Raw genomic sequence first — 21,322 nt, 5'->3', positions numbered from 1 at the left:
CGCACCCCACCTACGGGACATCATCAACACCTCCTTCGCCACCGCAACCTTCCCGGAGAGCTGGAAGCACGCCAAACTCAGCGCTCTACTGAAGAAACCATCAGCGGACCCCACCGAACTCAAAAACTACCGCCCCATCTCGCTCCTCCCGTTTCCGGCCAAAGTCATCGAGAAGACCGTCAACAAGCAGCTGGCCGCCTTCCTCGAGACGAATGGATCCCTCGACCCCTCGCAGTCTGGTTTCCGGGCCAACCACAGCACCGAGACCGCCCTCATCACCGCCACTGATGATATCCGAGCCCTGCTCGACAACGGGGAAACAGCGGCCCTCATCCTCCTGGACCTCTCCGCAGCATTCGACACTGTCTGCCACCGCACCCTAGTACAGCGCCTCAGCAATGTCGGAATCCAAGAGAAGGCACTAGAATGGATCACCTCCTTCCTTGCCGGAAGGACACAGAGAGTCTGCCTCCCCCCGTTCAAATCAGAGGCCACCGAAGTCATCTGCGGAGTCCCCCAAGGTTCATCGCTCAGCCCCACCCTCTTCAATGTCTACATGAGCCCCCTTACGGCCATCGCACGCCAGCACAACCTCAACATCATCTCTTACGCCGACGACACCCAGCTGATCCTCTCCCTCACCAACGACCCCGCCAGAGCCAACCTACACGAAGGGATGAAAGACGTAGCCGAGTGGATGATGAACAGCCGCCTGAAACTGAACTCAGATAAGACGGAAGTCCTCATCCTGGGATCTTCGCCCTCCGCCTGGGACGACTCCTGGTTGCCCCCTGCCCTGGGCAGCGCACCAAAACCAACGGACCACGCACGAAACCTGGGCTTCATCCTGGACTCCTCCCTGTCCATGACCAGACAAGTCAACGCCATCTCCTCGTCATGCTTCAACACCCTGCGCATGCTACGCAAGATCTTCCGGTGGATCCCCACCGAGACTAGGAAGACGGTCACCCAGGCCCTCGTCACCAGCCGACTGGACTACGGCAACTCCCTCTACGCCGGAACCACTGCCAAACTCCAGAAGAGACTCCAGCGGATCCAGAACGCCTCAGCAAGACTCATCCTGGACATCCCCCGACACAGCCACATCTCCGGACACCTGAGAGACCTGCACTGGCTCCCGACCAACAAGAGAATCACGTACAGACTCCTCACCCACGCACACAAAGCCCTGCACAACCAACACCCAGGATACCTCAACAACCGACTCAACTTCTACACTCCTACCCGCCAGCTTCGATCAACCAACCACGCCCTCGACGCCGTTCCCTTGCATCCGAAGAGCCACCACAGGAGGAAGGTCCTTCTCCTACCTGGCCGCCAAGACATGGAACTCCCTCCCCACCCACCTTCGCCTCACCCAGGACCACCTCGCCTTCAGGAAGCAGCTCAAGACCTGGCTGTTCGAGCAGTAGCGGACCCCCCCCCAAGCACCTTGAGACCCTATGGGTGAGTAGCGCGCTATATAAATGCCTTCATTGATTGATTGGAGCAGGTTGTCTGTGTAAGAAAAGTGAGGTGCTATGTGAAGTGCAGTTATGGGTTAAAAATGCCTCTAGAAATAACCCTTGTAAAAGTTTTAATAAAAGGGCCCTAGGACATAGGTAAAAACATTCTCGGGATCTGCATGAGGTATTTAAATGTACCTCTGCATCCCAGCAGAGATTTAGGTCTACTAGTTTCAGCCTTTATGTTGGTTCATCAGGCTTTCTTCAGGACCAAAATGAGTGTGTGACCAAAAAAGGGGAGGTGGGATGGTGCACAGGTGCAGGGAGATGTGGCAGTGTCTTGGCAGGTTGAGGACCAGTCTTGCATTAGCATATGGAATGTTCTGTAGCTTGCGGGTGAGCTTTTTGTTTATTCCGGCATAGAGTGCGTTGCTGTAGTCGAGCCGCTGGTGATCAGGGTGTGAGTGACGGTCTTTGTGTATTCGAGGTGGATCCATTTGAAGGTCTTACATAGGAGGTGGAGGGTGTGGAAGCAGGAGGACAACACGGAGTTGATCTGGTGGTCCATTTTGAGCTCTGAATCCAGGATGATTCCCAGGTTGCGTGCATGGTCCTTGGGGCTGGCCGGGCTTCTGAGGGCAGGGGGCCACCAGCTGTCATTCCAGGCGTCGGGGTTTGGGCCCATGATGAGTACTTCTGTTTTGTTGGTGTTTAGTTGGGTGTTGGCTTTATTTTTAAAACTATTGTTAACCCAATGCTGCCACTTATACCATGATTTTGCCAAGGAGATATCAGACCTCATAGTTTTGGAGCACTCTCTCTCTTTATCATGAGGATGAATTGTTCTGGACCTGTTTTTGGTATAAACGAGCTATAACTAGTGTTGTATTAATGAAACTCTGTTATATCAGGTCTCTTTCAAAAGAGAGGGGCAGAGCTGCAAGAAAGTGCCGCAGCGCAGCACCCCAAGCCCTTAGGCTGTGCCACACTGCGGCACTTTCATAGCGCAGGAATGCAACATATTTACAATGATATGTCACATCCCTGCGCTGGTGCAGGCACCTTTGCACCATAGTGCAAAGATGCCTGCGCCATGGGGAGATTGCTTTCGTGCGGGAAGGGGCTGCTTCCTGCACAGAAACAATCACTACAGGCATTTCCTCTTTCAATGCATGCTGTAGAATGCAGCACACATTGAAAGAGGAAAAAAACGAGGAGAATGAAAACATTTCTCCTCGTTCCTCCTTGCTACGCCACCCCGTAGCATACTGATGCATTTCCAGGTGGAAATGTGTCTTGTTCCATGGGTGTTGCGTGGCAACACCCACAGCAATACCCGTGGAATGCCCCTTTCACGCAAAGTGCTGCGTGTAAAGGGGCCATATATAAAAGGACAGGAAAAGCCATACCAGGTGGCTTTTCCTGTCCTTGCAAATATGGAGCAGTAATATGCGCCACCAGTACGTCACAAAACGTGATGTACTGGTGGCGCACGGGGCTTGTAAATCTGCCCCAGAATCTTTCTACACTGATGCACGGTAACATACTGACATCCACTGTGAACAGAGCTGTGGCACTGCACTGCAGGTTGGTCCATCTCTTAACATAATGAGACAAAGGCCTGATTTATATTTGGGCAGACGGTTTACTCCGTCACAATGGTGACAGATATCCCTCTTGCCATAATATAAATCTAATTGGATAAAATGGAATTTGTATTTCAGGAGACGGGATGTCAGTCACTGTTGTGACAGAGTAATCCATCCGCCGAAAATATAAAGAAGCAGGGATATACAAGTCCATATCTGGCATCCGTAGAATGAAGAGCAGGTCGATAACATAGGAATTCCTTACGACGTACGGCAGTGCCTCAAGCAACAACTTGAGAAGTAAAAACTTTTTGGCCAGACCAAAGCATTTGCCTCCTCTGCTTTGCACCCAGCAAAACCATTAACAAGCCAGTATATTCCAGAAAGAGGACAATTGTCCCTCTGGGGTGGCTGACTGACGATGAAGATGAGGAAACCACAGGCCTGGGTCCAATACAATGCCCTCTTTGAAGATTAAGTATGGTACCTTCCTTGAGACCAACTATTTTAGGAACATGGATTTTAAGAAAAGCAAGCATGTCAGGCCCCTCTCCCCCCTCAGGAATTCCTTAAAATCTAAGTTTGTTGCGCCTGTTGCAATTTTCCAAGTCCTCCGTTTGTTGTTTGAGAAGAGCTATATCTTTGGACATAACTTCAACTTTAGGGGGCACATTCTGAGTATCACTAATCCTCTGCTTCACCATCAAAACCCTTGATTCCAAATTAGACCATTTCTCCTCTAGTCTCTGAAGAGTAGTGTTGGTGTCAATAAGAAAAAGTTTTCATAAACTTTATTTTCTCCATGGGATCATCCAAAGTTATGGGCAGGGGAGATTTTGTGGGAGAGCCAGGGTTCTTCTTCAGGCTTTTAGAGGTGGCAGTGGTGGCGTCTTTACAGAGGAAAGACACGGTAGCCGCAGCACCTTTCTGTTTAGAGGGGAGAGGCTGCTCCATATACAGACAGGAGACTAGATGTTGCAGCCTCAGAAGGCACCAGAGTAATGACTGTTTGATGCCTGCAAAGACCAGAACTTGGTAATCAAAAAGCTAAACACTAAAACTCTCCTTTACCTCACCCCAATCTCATAAATAAACAAGTGAGAGGCTGATGGGAACATGAAAGCCACTAAAATAAGCACCTGTTTGCAGAGTCAATCTCGGCTCAGATGGGAGTGGCTTCAGCTGCAGAAACAGCCCGAATTACCACTGATTTGTTCGAGAATACCTTGAAAATGGTCAAGAAGCTGCACTTTAACTTCCAGTAACATGAAAACGTGATGCTGGCTTTGTATTTTTGATAGCAAATTGTAACTTTGTTTCACATTATTATTATTATGGTCTCTTTGAACAGATTCTGCTTTGGGAATTCTTTTTCATTTATGGGGTTTAATACAGAGCCAGAATAAGAAATGGCAGCTGTTCACTGCCGCCTCCCACTATAATACAAAATAGCAGCAGCAGCAGAAAATCTGAGGGAAACACGACGTGGGGGAAACAAGGTAGAAAAACAGCATGTAGGGTAAAAAAAACCAGCTACCTGTGCCCCCGTGTCTCTGCCGTCGAAGCCCTCAGCGCATGCCACTCAAGCTTGATTGCAGCCGCTCCAAAGAAAGAAATGGTCCCACTGAGGCACGGAGCCTCAAAGAGTCGCAGCCATCTTGTGGCGACTTAAGCTACACCCCCTGTCTACAAAAATATAAATCAGACCCAAGTGCAGAACGCCTTTGGCACAATGCATCACTGAGCGATGTGCCAGGCATTTGCATTTACGGATACCTTCACGGATTTATTTCTGGAAGCTTTGCCAGTGCACTTACATTTTGCTGCCCATGGACATCAATGGATAGGTGCATGGCTGGTACCTACCCTTGATAAAGTAAGAAAGACATATAATCGCTTTTTTTGTACATTTCATTTTTCCACACTCGGATAGATTTTTGTTGCAATCATTCAAATGCATAGTCTCCAATTAATGCCATCCTGTGGCTGACTACATGACTACAGGGAAGTATTTCCTCTCTCTCCCTAAGGGAGCCTGATCTCCTTTTGGTTTAGGGTATGATAGCACCACTAGTTCTGTTCTTCTGTTTATTAGACATTAGCTGCACTCTGACTATTTGCAGTGATACATCAGGGTGTAACATTCACAATCTGATTTTTGATGCAATATAATTACATAGTTACAAAATGTAAATACTTTGTGACAATGAATTCTTTACTCTTATGTACTTGAATTATTGACATATATATTACATTGGGAATATGTATTTATTTTTAGTTCTCTCATGATACTTTCCCTTACACCTCTACACAAAATATCTGGTAAGTGTAAGGTAATAATTAGGGATCCCTGATTTAGAAAAAGGTCACTAACCAGTTTGGGCATTGTTGTTGGCAGAAACATGTCGACCTAGGGATGTGGTACTGGTCAAGGTGCTAATCGAAAGGTTATTGATGCAGAGAAGCTGATCGGGACATATGAATAAGGCTAGGCTGATGCCCCCATTTTACCAAGTTAGAATGTTAGGAGGCGGCATAATGTCCAAGGGCGGCTAGGGTATTGTGATGCTCTACTGATGTAATCAATCTGTATTAACCCCGAAGCCATTGGTACGGATGCTGTGGATTGGATTGGCAGAGTAATTGGTTTATCTATTGACTACAATCTATTTTTGGGAATTCTGGGAAACATTTGCTCACAGGGTTGTATTTGTTGCACTAGTTTGATGATGAATCTGGACTCACAATTAAATGGAGTAACTCTGAAATCTTTCCACTCATGGCACAAAAGTTTGAAAATCACTGGTCATATGCAACTAACATGACCCTAAAGTATTGCTACTTACTACTAATGTCTCAGAGACTACAGAACAAAATAAGACAATATTAGAAATTAATGTCATGCTTTATTACATATTTATTTTTATTTATTTTATTTTTATTTTCAAAGTTTTATATAGCGCTGGCTAGACCCGGAGGTATCAGAGCGCTTTACATGAGGATCAGTGAGTTACAGGATACATAGTTATATCAGTTGAATCAGCGAGTTACATGTTACATATTTACATCAATTTCAATCAAAGAATCACAGGGGGAGGAGGAGGGGGAGGGAAGGAGACATGAATAGAGAGACGAGGAAAAACAATGTCAGGTGACCGGCTGGGTAGGTGACGGCCAAGGGGCCAGACTCCTCTATACCTGTATAGGACAGCTCCACCGGGCATCAGCCAAGGTTGCTCGGGCTCTGTTGTAGGTAAAAGCAGTTTAGGGGTCCGCCCAGGGGGCATTGTCATAGTTCCATCAAAGGGGGAGGGAAAGAGACACAAAAACGTGGAAAAAACAATGTCAGATGACCGGCTGGGTAGGTGACGGCCAAGGGGCCAGACTCCTCTATAGTTGCATAGGACAGCTCCATCGGGCATTGGCCAAGGTTGCTCAGGCTCCGTGGTAGGTAAATACAGTTTTGTTATCTACATCAGTTGAATAAGCGAGTTACGGGTTACATAGTAATATCAGTATGAATCAATGAATCACAGAGGGAGGTGGAGGTGGAGGGTGGAGGAAGGAGACACAAACGGGGAGACAAGGAAAACAATGAGAGATGACCGGCTGGGTAGGTGACGGCCAAGGGGCCAGACTTCTCTATAGCTGTATAGGACAGCTCCACCGGGCATCGGCCAATGTTGCTCGGGCTCCGTAGTAGCTGAAAACAGTATTGGGGTCCGACCGGGGGGTGTCATACCAGGCTGTGCCAGCTGGTCATGCGTGGCCCCTCCTGTGCGTCACAGTGCCCCACTAGGTGTCCCGGCGCTCGGCGCTACCCACGGGGGCTCCCTAGGAATGTACAGTGTCTCTAGTGACAAACCAGGGGGTGGGGGCCCTCTGTGACCCACCCACTCGATGATGAAGCCCCCCAGCGTGTAGCAAGGTCCAGAAAGTTTGGGGCCCTGTTGAGGACCAGTATGTGTGGCTGGCAATAAGTCCTTTGTGACACTCAGCCTCCTTGACTGGCCAGCGGTCAGTACATGAGGGGGAGGGGCACGGTCTCAGTGACCGGAGTGGGATCTTCCTACTGCGCCCAGTCTGTGGGGAAAGAGGGGATAGGGCCCTGGGGCCCACCCCCTCTCACTCACCACCAGAGCACCGTTTCACTCTCCTTGGGGGACCCCCTTACCTCCCTTTGTGCCGGCTCCTCTCCTCCACTATGCCAGGATACTCGTGCGTGCACCCGCTGTACCGGCTGGTTGCACACACACTCCCTGAGGCCGGTTATCAGCTGGGGCAGGCGTAGTCCTCCCCTCAGCACCGCGTTGCTCTTCGCACCTCCAGAGGGGGGGAGGGGCAAGTGATCAAGTCCGCCGCCTTCCCGGACCTCCGCAGTACAGCCTCCAGTCCAGTGCAGTGCATAGGGGTAAATGGCTTAATTTTCCTTTTGTTCTAACACGTTGACATCACCTGGTAAAATATGAGCTTGTCCAAGCTGCTACACTGTTTTTCGAATGTTTGCTTTGTCTCGACTTTCGATTAGGGCAAGCACCTTCCAGTGGCTACGAGCAAGATAACCAGGACAACCAATATTGGTGTTTGACTTAAAGGGATTGTTTTTCCTGCTGGCATGGCTACAGCTCCAAGTATCTTACATGAACACCCCAGAAATTAGTCATGTACTCTAAAATAGGAGTACAGTTATATCTCACATGACATAAAACTGTTTGTTTTCTTTTCTGACACAGGTGGCAACTGTTATATCAACAGTTTAGTTAAGACATAGAAAAAGTCACAGAATGTAATTAAGGCATAGAGGTTGTGACTGAATGTTTTTGTTGTCAATATACTTCTTAAGGCCGAAGTTAGGGTTTTTTGCTATGTAGTTGCACTCCCAGTGGTGGAATTCAACAGACTTTATTAGGAGCTCTCCATCCCAACTCAGAATACGCCCAGGCTGTTGCTGGAAGGACTGCTGCAGCATACTCCATTTAATGCGTGCTCAACTTAAATCATTGGTTGTCCAAAAAACCAGGGATTCTCAAATGGTTCACCTGTCAAGCCACACCAGGGCCCCCATTAGGATAGCGTGCGGAAAATCACCCCGAACGCCATGGAGGCGGGAAACAACCGCCCGCCAGGACCGCGGATAAACCGGCAGCCAAATTAGGATCAACCGCCACAAAAGACCGACCGCGGCGATAGCGGGCCAACCAAACCGCCCGACGCGGACGGTGATTGCAAAAAAGTGACTGCGACGGTCAGAAAAGCAGTGAAAAAGCAACAACCCACCGCAAGGAAAGCAGAGACACCGCACGGAAAATTAGGATATCCCCGAGGGTCCCGCAGTCGGAACCGCTGCTTCCGACCGCCGCGGTTGCACACAGGAGTGAATGGGAGAGATAGCGGAAGAGCTGCAGAATAGCCACCGCAGCGGACGGTACATGAAAAAAAATGGTGGACGATGCAAAAACACCGCAGTGATGCCAAACATTGCACAAATCAAAGTAGCCATGCCCCCCAAATACATAAAACACATACAAATCAAAAATCTAAAATAATAGCACAGGGCAACTCCCACAACACACCTGACAGCCAAATCCCACTTGGACACGCCCACATAGCTGAGTATAAAACCAGCCCCTTCACTGGCCACAATCCTTTGCAACATTCCAGAAGAGAAGGCCATACACCACATCTGACAGGAGAGGCAAAAGAGCACAGCACACACACAAAACCACCACCACCATCACTATCACCATCACACCAGCACCAACAATCTCCCAACACACAACACACCTCACACACCAACACGACACCCACCACCCACACACCTGCACCCACAAACACTTCAACCACCACACAACATGAACTCACAGAAAATGCCCAAATTCACAGAGGGTGAGTTGACAGTCATGGTCAATGAGATAGTCAGAGTAGAGCCACAACTGTTTGGTAGCCTGGTCCAACAGACACCATTAGCCACAAGGACACAAATGTGGGAAAGGATAATACAAAGGGTCAATGCAGTAGGCACCACCCCGCGATCCAAGAAGGAGATCATGAAGCGGTGGCATGATCTCAAGAGGGTTGTCAAGTAAAAGAGGAGCAAGAACTGGGAGCTGGCGAACGTGACTGGCAGTGGCCCTCCCATCCCACAGAAAACATTCACACCATGGGAGGAGAAGGTGTTTGCCATACTGCTACCTGAGAGTCTCACAGGAGTAGCCAGGGGAGCGGAGGCTGGTAAGTACAAACAAATGCCAACCAACACACTGAGAACTACTTCTTTGCACAACCCAAACACCATTACACTGTCCACCCTCACCTAACAGGTAGCTAGACATCTTGCTTGGGAGGCCTGTATGGGGGAAGGAGACCTGTTCCACAACTCCCACCATGCCCCCTGTCCCACAGCCTACGAAGATGGAGGCCTCCCTCACCCAGAAGCACTTGTCAGCCATTGCACTGTTCCCCCTCACCTAACAGGTAGGTAGCCATCTTCACTGGGGGGGTCTTTGAGGGAGGGAGACCTGCACTACCACTCCCACCATGCCTCCTGTCCCACAACTGAGCAGGATAGAGGCCTCCCCACCCAGAAGCAAGTGGCACGGTTCCTCCTCACCTAACAGGTAGGTAGCCATCTTCACTAGGAGGGTCTTTGAGGGAGGGAGGCCTGTACTACTACTCCCACCATGCCCCCTGTCCCACTGCCTACCAAGTTGGAGGCCTCCCTCACCCAGAAGCACGTGTCAGCCATTGCACTGTCCCCCCTCACCTAACAGATAGGTAGCCATCTTCACTGGTAGGGTCTTTGAGGGAGGGAGGCCTGCACTACCACTCCCACCATGCCCCCTGTCCCACAGCTTACCAAGATGGAGGCCTCCCTCATCCTGAAGCAAGTGTCAGCCATTGCACTGTTCCCCCTCACCTAAAAGGTAGGTAGCCATCTTGCGTGTGATGTCTGTCTGTGGGATGGAGGCCTGTACTACTAGTCCCACCATGCCCCCTGGCCCATACCCCAGCCGCATGGAGCACCCCCTCCCACCCATGAACATGTGTCAGCCATTGCAGTGTACTCTCTCACCTAACAGGTAGGTAGCCATATTGCTTGTGATGTTTGTCCATCTTGCTTGGGAGGCCAGTTTGGGGGTGGGAGGCCTGTACAACAACTCCCAACATACCCCCTGTACCACAGCCTACCAAGATGGATCCCTCCCCCAACACCACCCAGAAGCAAGTGTCAGCCATTGCACTGTTCCCCCTCATCTAACAGGTAGGTAGCCATCTTGCTTGTGATGTCTGTCTGTGGGAGGGAGGCCTGTACTATTCCCACCATGCCCCCTGGCCCACACCCCAGCCGCACGGAGCACTCTCTCCCACCCATGAGCATGTGTCAGACATTGTACTGTTCTCCCTCACCTAACAGGTAGGAAGCCATCTTTACTCTTCTTGATGTGTGTGTGTGTGACACCTGCATCCCTACACACAGCAACAATTGCATGCAATGCATTGGCACCTGACATGTATGAGTAAATGTTGTTCCTCTGCACCATGAAATTACACACAGTGTTGCAATGAATAATACTAGTGGAGACTTCACAATTGTGTAGTGTACAGACAGTCGATGACACGCAGATGACACAATACTTGCACCGTGCCCAACACTGGCCATTACCCATCTAATCCACAGGTGATGAAGAACTCACTGCTGAGGACCACAACAACGAACAGCAGAGCCAGTCTCTACTCCCGGTACATGGACTCTCGGATGTTGACTCCCAGGACAGTTTGGACGATGAGCTCTAGGCCGTCCCATCTGGTGTGCCACAGACCAACAGGTCCCAAGACCCCATCCGCCCCACCATCACATCTGCTGCAACAACAACAGCACAGCAGACCCCTGCAGTCACGGCCTCTGCCTCCACCGCTGCCAGCACCACCACCACCACAACCACCAGTACCACCAGTACCACCTGCAACACACTCCCTGTCCCAGGGGATGACCAGGCCACACCAACAACTGTGGAGGGCAGGGAGAGTGTGCGTGGACCCAGAGTGGCAAGGCAACAGGTCTGTGGCAGCAGGGCAGGTGGGAGGGCCAGGGTCACCACCAGACCTCGGGAGGAGTGGACACCATCCCTGGATCACTTCACAAGAGTTGTGAAGGCCTACCAACAGGTCCAGGGACAAAGTAGCCGGTCTGATGAACTATTACGGGAGCTCATCCTGCTGATGAGGTCCATCGACAACCGCCTTGGACAGATGGTGGACCTCATGGGCCAGCAAGTGGCGTTACTGAGGGACAGGCCAGAGTCCCAAACAACACCTCTGCCCCCCTCTGTTTTGCTACAGGATGACAGTGCACTATCCTCCCCTGCGGCCACAGAGAGGGGTAAGTCCTCAGACGCCGTTGGCCATGCAGCACCCCCCCACCCAAAAGATCAAGGGGACGTCCAAAGAAGAGCCTGCGAGTCTCTGGAGGCAAAGCACCAGCCACACACCAGTCACGGAGCCAGCCCTGATGGCAACCCTCTTCCCCACTGAATTGACTCTTTGGACAGTCCTTCCCCGTACTGCCTTGTGAATGGCACATGTCTGTTGGACTGGGTCACCACATCCATGTGGTCTATACTCTTGCATCTCATCTACTATGACTGTCAACTCACTGCTCCATCACCACCTACATGTGAAAATGCCCGCACCCCTCACATATCAACTTTGTAAATAAAACACCTCACACACTACAATTTGTGCAGTCTTGTCTTTAGTGCTATTTTGACTTGTCCAAAATGTCCATGATTTATACAAAAGATGTATATTATGTAGGCCAGGATGACTCCGTAGCACCAAGGGAGACACAATAAAACAACAGTCACTGGCGTCAGTGTGCTATCACCGACATAACACTACACCAAACATCAACATAACTGTACAGGCAGACAACACAATGTGCAGCAAGTGTCAACAAACAGAGTCGTGCATATGGTCACATGTGAAATGTCACTGCCACATTTTCACATACAGGTGAATCCACATGTGCCTGTCTGTTACATCCGCGCATAGCCCTTCACAACAACAGTAACCACACCAGACAATGTACAAGTCGTACCTCGTCACCCCTCGTCACCCACCTTCAAGTGAAGTAGCGGTCAATGAGATGTTGGCGCAGATCAACTCCTTCCTCCTCTCCACTGTCCTCATCACTGGACTCAGGTCCTTGAGCAGGCGGTGACCTTGGTTCCTCACCATCGTCCATGAGCAGGGGGATCCCCTTGTGGATGGCCAGGTTGTGCAGCATACAGCATGCCACAACGATCTTGCAGACCTTCCCAGGCGATTATGCCAGTGCACCTCCTGTCCTGTCAAGGCAGCGGAATCTTGACTTCAGCACTCCAAAAGTCCGCTCGATTACACGTCGGGTCCTGCCATGGGCCTCATTGTACCGGACATCACCCGGGGTCCTGGCATTCCTTACCGGGCTCAACAGCCATGGCCGACTGGATATGCCGAGTCACCTGTGAATGACAAACACCCATTGCAATGTTGCACAGCCAGAGTGATGTAGGTAACACACAGCACGCCATATCAGTAGGCATACTCACCCTCAATCCGAGCGCGCTTGGGATGCAGATTTTCCATCATCCGTGGCACTATGCTGTTCCTCATGATGTACGAATCATGTGCAGAGCCAGGAAATCTTGCACACACATGTGAAATGGTCATGTCTGCGAGGCACACCACCTGCACATTAATAGAATGATAATGTTTACGATTTCTAAAAATGTGCTCACTTTCCTGTGGTGGCATCAAACCTACATGGGTGCAATCGATGGCACCAACAACATGGGGGATGCGCCCAAGGGGATAGAAGTCACCCTTTACACCTGCCAATTCTGCTAGGGAAATGAATGTAGTGATTCTTATAAAGCATCATGGCTGCAAGAACATCCCTCAGCACCTGGCTGAACATGGGCTGCGACATCCCTCCAGCACTGGCCACAGTCTCCTGGAAGGAACCAGTTGCAAAAAAGTAGAGGGCTGCCATCACCTTGTATGTGGGTGGGAATGCTGTTGGATAGTGGCGGCAAGGCTGCAGGTGAGGCTACAAAAGATCACACAGGGTCTTCAATGTTGGTCTGTCGAGGCAGAATTTCCGAATGATTGCAACATTCTCCATGCCCTCCAGCACTGTCAGGTGACGTAGGAGATTTGGCCTCCTCCTATTTGAGATATAAATGTGCAAATGTCAGTGACAACCATCATGAGATGGCCACAGCACTTACCATCAACGATGTCATGGAAAAACAAAGACTGCCCTGAGAGATGCATGGCACACCAGGTTACATGGGTGGCCATTTGAGACTCACAGAGGGCACACCTCTCCACTAACAATACGCAAGTGCCGCAAACAACACATAGGTCAATGTGAATGCACACATACTGAACCACACATTTCACATGTGCACGTCCGGTGCTGTACCATCTGCCAATGTGTCTAAAATGACTATGACTGTATCATACCCATCTGCTGTACCTGTCACACCTCAATGCATCATGTAAACTCTGCACACATCCACAACACAATGATCACAGTAGCCGGAAGACTTTCAGTTTTGTGCATGAGCTGATGTAAAAGCACCAGTCTGGTACGATACCATACAGTGAGACAAGCCTTGACAAGGTCAGCACTGACCCACAACACATTGATTTCTTCAACATCATTGACACCAGCTTAAGAGTGTCAAGCATCATCAACCATCAAATGCATAAAAGACATGGCAGGGACCACAGACCAAAGTGCATCACACAGAATGTGCGTTCACCTGTGGATGATATGAAAGAATGGCATTGTGTGTACAATGATGTGCCCTTCACCATGTTGCTGCTGTGTACTGATGCAGTGTTCACGATGGACATAGCCATTAAATGTTACAAAATTGGCAGTAGCTACCGCCTAACCACAGCGGTGTGACACCAGCACCACCCCCTTCACAAGTGCGGTAGCCATTGGCATGGAGACATGTGTAGATGGCTGTGGGCATGCTCCGCAACCCAAATGGCGGTAGCTACCGCCTGGCCACGGCGGTGTGACACCATCACCATCCCCTTCACAAGTGCGGTAGCCATTGGCATGGAGACATGTGTAGATGGCTGTGGACAAGCTCTGTCACCCAAATGGCGGTAGCTACCGCCTGGCCATGGTAGTGCATCACCGCCATGGAGCATTGCCTACAGCCAATGGCAGCGATGATCGCGGTGGCATGATGCAGATTTGAAAATCGCGGGAGGTGTGCACCGCCACCGCGGAGGCAGTCATTGGATGCTTTTGAAAGATGCACCATCGCTGTAGCGCACCCCGGGCCCCAGCGGTGCATCACCGCCATGGAGCACTGCCTACAGCCAATGGCAGCGATGATCGCGGTGGCATGATGCAGATTTGAAAATCGCGGAAGGTGTGCACCGCCACCGCGGAGGCGGTCATTGGATGCTTTTGAAAGAGGCAGACCTGGACAACCAATTGTTGCAGCTTTGCAGCTTACAAACGACCCCAGGGGGCTATACATTTTTGGGAGTGAGCCTCACATTTCCACTGCTCACAGAGCCTGCTGCCTGGGACCCTCTCCTGCTGCTGCCTCAAGAGCCTGCTGCCTGGGACCCTCTCCTGCTGCTGCCTCAAGAGCCTGCTGCCTGGGACCCTCTCCTGCTGCTGCCTTAAGAGCCTGCTGCCTGAGACCCCTCACCACTCACTTCCACCACAGGTGTTTCATGTCCAAAGGGATGGCAAGGACAGAGAAGATCTGTGCCAGTCCATTCAGTGAGGAGCTGGAGGTCCTTGTGGACGAGATGCTGGCACAGTACCCAAGGCTGTTTGGTGGTCCCAATGTAGTGGTAAGTCACCATGAAGGTAGCTGTAGGGCAGGGGGGTGTCAGACATGTAGTTGTGCTGCTGCAGTATATGTCTGAGGGTGTGGGGTTGTGTCAAACACTGACAGACAAGCTGTCTCCAGGGTGGGGGAGTGTGTGTGTCCCAATGTCACTCTTTTCCATGCCTGTACTTGTATATGTGAGTGGGGTGTGTTACATTGTCAGCCATACAGAGCCACCGGATGTTAACCATGTAGGTGCCAGGACAGTAATTGATTGTGTGAATATTTCAGTGTGCCCCTGTTGTCTGACTCAGTGTGACCCAGAGATTAGATCCAGTGCCTGCCCACCCAAACGAGAAAACATCACCAGACTTACATGCTCCTTACTCCAGTTCCTTCACACTGAATAGTAGATATGGCCCATCTGTGCCCTGTATAATTGCACACTTACACACTTCTGTCGATGCATATTGTGTTGATGCATCCTGCATTTGTGAGATTATCATGGACCCTCTACGCCCCAATGTGTGCATGCAATCACATCTGTTTGGGCCCTTGTGAGGGGTCCCCCAGTTTTGGAGGGAGGGAGGTTACAATTGGTCCTGAGTCTGTGTCTTGCTACTGTACTGATAGATGTTGGTACCTGACACTGTGTAACGGGTCATTTACCCTTCTTTTCTCTCATACCTGCAGCTCAAGGTACACAAGCGTAAGGCCGTGTGGAGGTCCATTGCAGCAAAGATGCGAGCCCTGGGGGTATCCAACAGATGATGCACCCACTGTCAAAAGAGGTGGGACGACATCAGCCGGCTGGCAAAGCAAGTGGCAGAAATGACCTTGGGGATGCTACCACGCACAGGGCGTTTGGCACGGCACAGCATGACTCCACTGATGGGCCGCATCTTGGCAGTGACTCATCCAGACCTGGATGCACGTCTGAAGGAGCATCGCCAGCAAGGCAGGAGTGGTGAGTATCTGGGGAGGGTGCCTTTTGCTGGGAGTGGATGCATGTGTACAGATCCTGTGGCAGCGGTGACCCATGTGATGTGCGTGTGTTGCTGTGCTGTGTAATGTGAGTGGCTGCTGTGATGTGTGCTTGTATCAGGCATTGGGCCACCCTGGCCTTACTAAGCTGATCCTCCCTGCTGTGCTTTCCCATTGCCAGATGTGTTAGGCTCCACATGGTCATTCATCATCATGATAGTGTGGGGAATCTATTATGGGGTAAACAGCAGTGTCCACTTTCTGAGTGTGACTTCATGTATGCCTACTTTGCATACACTATCATCGTTGAGGCCCACACATCTGACAACAATATGCCCCAGATTACCACATGGTGCTTGCTATGGCCTACTTGGCATTGTGGACTGTAATGTCCTAATAGGTGTGTGTGTTGTCCCCTCCTGTTCCCAGAAGGTCTGTCAGTGGTAATACGTGTTGTACCCACATCAAGTCCCTAGGTGAGGGCAGGGCAAGTTGTGTGTGTGGTGCACTCCATCTACGGGCAGGGTGTAGTGCTGTGTGACATCAACATGGCTCACTCATGGCAGATATTCTGCATTACAGGCACTGTTGTGGTCTATGTTATGTGTTGCTACACAGTGATTGTAGGGTGTGGTGGTTACCATGTAGATTTTGGCCTCTCCTGTACTGCATTGATTTGAATTCGTGTGACCAGATGATGACACTTACACAACCCTGTATTTCTCTCTCATGCAGATTCGCAAGAGACCACGGAGGAACATGAGCCAGAAACCAGTGGTGGCGAGAGTAGCACAACAGCTGCAGCAGAGGCCAGTGACACAGAGCCCACCAGCGCATCTGAGGGGGACCGAAGTATGCAGGAGGAATCCGTGGCTGAGACACAGAGTACCATATCATCTGATTCCATCGGGGATGCATCCATGTTGGCAGGCACAGGGGATGGGAAGTCTGCATCATCATCTACCACCCAGCGGCCAGTGCCCAGCCTCCCATCCACTTCCTCTGGTGCTGCCCGTATCCGTGTCACTATGCGAACGATACCCAGCTGGTGGTCTCTCTGGCACGGGCTGAGGACCCGGCGGGTACAGTGGATCTGGTGGGCTGCCTGGGTGAGGTCAGCAGCTGGATGACCCGGTCTTGTCTCAAACTTAATGGGGACAAGACAGAGGTCATGCTGCTGGGTCATTCAGCTCCATCTGCGATCGACCAGATCTGGCCAGCTTGCCTGGGCACTCCTCCAGTCCCTAGGGATGCCATTAAGAGCTTGGGTGTCTGGTTGGACAAGTCCTTGACGTTTGACCATCAGGCCGTTGTACTATCTGCCACCTGTTTTGGTCTCATTAGAATGTTGAGGAAGATTCTTCCTTTGATACCATTTGAGGCCAAACAAATTGTTGTTCAGGGACTGATTCTTTCCAGGTTGGATTTTGGAAATGCGCTCTATCTCGGGGCCCCAGACTTCACACTAAAGAAGCTACAGGTGATTCAAAACTGTGCAGCCCGGACCCTGCTTCAAATCCCCCGCAGGACCTCTGTTAAACCTGGATTAACAAGACTGCACTGGCTTCCGGTGAAAGACAGGATCAGTTTCAAATACCTCTGTGTTGCCCACCAGTCATTCTGGGAAACTGGCCCAGCGATCAGTCGCCCCTTAATCACCCCTTACCTCCCTAGCACACAGCTTCGTTCTACCAACGCTTTACGTGCTGTTGTGCCTAAGGTCAAACGATCTAGATCTGGAGGTCGCTCTTTTTCCCTGAATGCGGCTAGGCTTTGGAACAGTCTACCTTTCTATTTAAGGTCCAACTCAGATCTCACTTCTTTTAGGAAACATTTGAAAACTTTTTTGTTCAACAAATAGATTTTTTGTTCTGCTCACCTACTCAGCTGTTTACACACTGCTAGCATCAGCGCTTGGACGCCCCTGGGCAGCTATCTGCGCTTTATAAATCCCATTTTCATTTCATTTCATAAGAGGGGACGAGTCACATTCACACCTGGCACCACTGCCCCTGCACCTGTCCCCCATGCTGCCCTCAGTGCAGAGTGTGTAGAGCTCCTGCACCAGCTTTGTGTGGACCAGGCCGCCCTGCTCAATGCCTTCAGTGACCATGACAAGAAATTAGGCCAGGTGGTTGCATACATGGAGGGCATACACTCTGACGTGGGTGAGCTACACCGTACAGTCCAGGCATTGTCATCCACAGTGACGTCTGCCCTTCAACAGGCACATGCTCCCATTCCAGCTCAGGTACCTTTGTCCATCCCCCAGTCAGTGGCCACATCAGATGACAGTGACCACGGTTCACCTGCATCCCCGAAACAATGCTGCACAAGGAGCACACAACAGACACAACCCAAGCACTCCCGCCCACAGACACCATTCCCACTGAAGAGCAGGGCCACCCCAGAATGCACAGACAAGAGCCAGTCAGGGAAGTGCAAGACCAGAAGAGCAATGATGCAGACATCAGGCTCACATGCCGCAGAGGCATCACCAGCAAAAGACTCTCCTGTCACTACAAATTCACACAGACCTACCCATGCAGAATCTGTGCCCACTAAGGAGGTGTTGCATATCAGGGGTGCACCTAGGAAGAGCACAGGACACATGCACCCACCACATCAACCCCAATTCCAAGACAATTAAAGCAGGTGGAAGAGGGCACTGTAGAGACCCCCCTGGCAAAAAGGCAAAGGAGGGCACTGTAGAGACCACCCCTGAGAAAAAGGCAAAGGAGGGCACTGTAGAGACCACCCCTGGCAAAAAGGCAAAGGGGGGCACTGTAGGGGGTACACCTGGCAAAAAGGCTAAGGAGGGCACTGTTGAGGGTACACCTGGCAAAGAGGGGACAGTGGTCCAGAGGTGTAGCCAGACCAAGCGTTCCGCAGGATCCAGCACATCACCAGAGGTAGTGCCAGTGTCTGCACCTGATGTGGGATAGTTGGTGTGTGTGCCTGTTGTGTCATCACCACTTCCCATCAACCCCAAGACAGGGAAGCCATTTCATATTCCCAAAAAGTGGAAAGGCACCCCTCAAACCTCTCCAACCCACACTGTGTCAGAGGTCTGCATGACTCCACCTCCACGTGCCACTATGTCACCTGGTCCACACAGCCCTCAAGCTTGCCAAGCCACTGTTAGCCCCACATCAACTGGGGCTCTGTCACCCCAGTCAAGTGGGCCTGCTGTCCCTGACACCCAGCCAGGTCCAAGTCCGCATGACAGCCAGGAGTGAGTTGACATCCCCCTCATACACCTGTGCCTCATATAGGTGTGCTAGTCCTGACCATTGTTTACAACCTGGGGTGTTGCTGGCCCTGTTGCTCTGCTGTGCTGTACTCTCCCCTGTGCAGCCTCTCATGTACTTGATGTCTCACCTGTGCCATGGACACTGGCCCTTTTGCTTTGCTGTGTTGGGCTCTCCCCTGTGCAACCTCTCATGTACTTGCTGTCTCACCTGTGCCAAAGACACTGGCCCTGTTGCTCTGCTGTGTTGGGCTCTCCCCTGTGCCATGTACACTGGCCCTGTTGCTCTGATGTGCTGTACTCTCCCCGGTGCAACCTCTCATGTACTTGCTGTCTCACCTGTGCCATGGACACTGGCCCTGTTGCTCTGCTGTGCTGTACTCTCCCCTGTGCATCCTCTCACGTACTTGCTGTCTCACCTGTGCCATGGAAACTGGCCCTGTCGCTCTGCTGTGCTGTGCTTTCCCCTGTGCAGCCTCTCGAGTACTTGCTGTCTCACCTGTGCCATGGACACTGGCCCTGTTGCTCTGCTGTGTTGGGCTCTCTCCTGTGCTATGGACACTGGCCCTGTTACTCTGCTGTGCTGTACTCTCCCCTTTGCAGCCTCTCATGTACTTGCTGTCTCACCTGTGCCACGGACACTGGCCCTGTTGCTCTGCTGTGTTGGGCTATCCCCTGTGCTAAGGACACTGGCCTTGTTGCTCTGCTGTGTTGGGCTCTAGCCTATGCTATGGACCTTGGCCTTCCTATTTGTATTCAACCTGTGCATAGTATCTTGCATGTGATCATCATTTTGTGCCTTGCTGTTGTCTACTATTGTTCTACTGCTACATCTGTGCCATATGTGAATAAATACAGTTACTCCTGCTGTGTGTTTTGTCAGTGTCCTTGCTGCTGATTAAAGTTATTTTGGTGTTTGCATTTGATTGGCTGTGCCCCATGCTCTATGTATCACTTCAACATTGCAAAGCTCTTTGCACGCATCAGATTTTTAGACAGGGGTGACAGGGTCTTCAGTCCATTCTGAACCTGATAATAGTGTAATCTGTAATGGCTATTTTACCTGCCATGCAGTTCTCTTCTTAGTAATTTGCTATTGTTGGCTACACTGTTCACATGTCAGGTTGGGGGACACTACCAGCACAGGGTGTGATGCTGTGCAAAGGTTTGGAAGCAGGCTGGGATATGTCATGATGTATGTGTGTGGATTCCTTTATGTGTGCCCAGCCGTGTATGTGTATAGTCATCTTGTGTTGGCCCTTAGTCCTGGTACCATGGCCTACATGAGATGCGTGGTCTTGGGTGTAACAGAGGTGTGCAGTGTGGAGGGTGTAAGTGTGTAGTGGATGTGTGTGTGCCCCTGGATTGTGAAAGACACACATGAGTCACCCAGGAGTTGTGTGCCTGTTGTTTGTTTTGTCTTGCCCTGTGTAGAAGATTGTATGCACTTGTGTGAGCTGTTTGTTGGGCACTGTGCTGTGTGTTGGTGTCTCCATGCTGTTGTGTGTGACTCCTCCTTGTTGTGTTGGTAAGTTAGAAGTGTGCAACATGTGTGAGTTGCACATCAGTGTTGTGTTTGTTTGATCCTCTTTTTTTATTAATTTATTTATTTTTTATTTGGAGTCAAAATACATCACATAAGTAAAAAAATACATTATTAGATTAATCTGGACATGAGAATAGCAATTGATCTACAGGTTCATTAAATAATGCTTGATCCTAAAATACATTAAATAAATACTTAAGACCAATGGTTGAAAAAGTGCTTAAAACCATCAATATAAGCCTATTTCCACTATATACATCAACATAATATGCAAAGTAACAGTTTATACATCTATTGCAATAGTCTCCCTCCAATTAGTTACCGGGGCCCAAAACCTTCTTCCAAAGTCCCGTACTTTCACCCCCTTATGCTCATATAGGCAGGTCTCAATATTATGTATTCCAAGGAACCTGGATAACCACATTTGGAAGGAAGGTGCAACAGTATCCTTCCACCCCGCTGATATCAAGATCCTAAGGACGGCTACAGATATAAAAGCCAGAGCTTCTTCTTCCTTGCCCAAATTTAGGTTAGAGTCTGTGCCCAAGATCATCAGGGTAGGGGATAGAACGATCTTGTGTCCTAGCAGCCCCTCCCAGAATGTTTCGATCTCTTTCTTCACTGGGGTCAGG

This window comes from Lissotriton helveticus, chromosome 4_1 (assembly GCF_964261635.1).
Source record: "Lissotriton helveticus chromosome 4_1, aLisHel1.1, whole genome shotgun sequence".
Lineage (NCBI taxonomy): Eukaryota > Metazoa > Chordata > Amphibia > Caudata > Salamandridae > Lissotriton > Lissotriton helveticus.
This window is presented reverse-complemented; position numbering follows the sequence as displayed.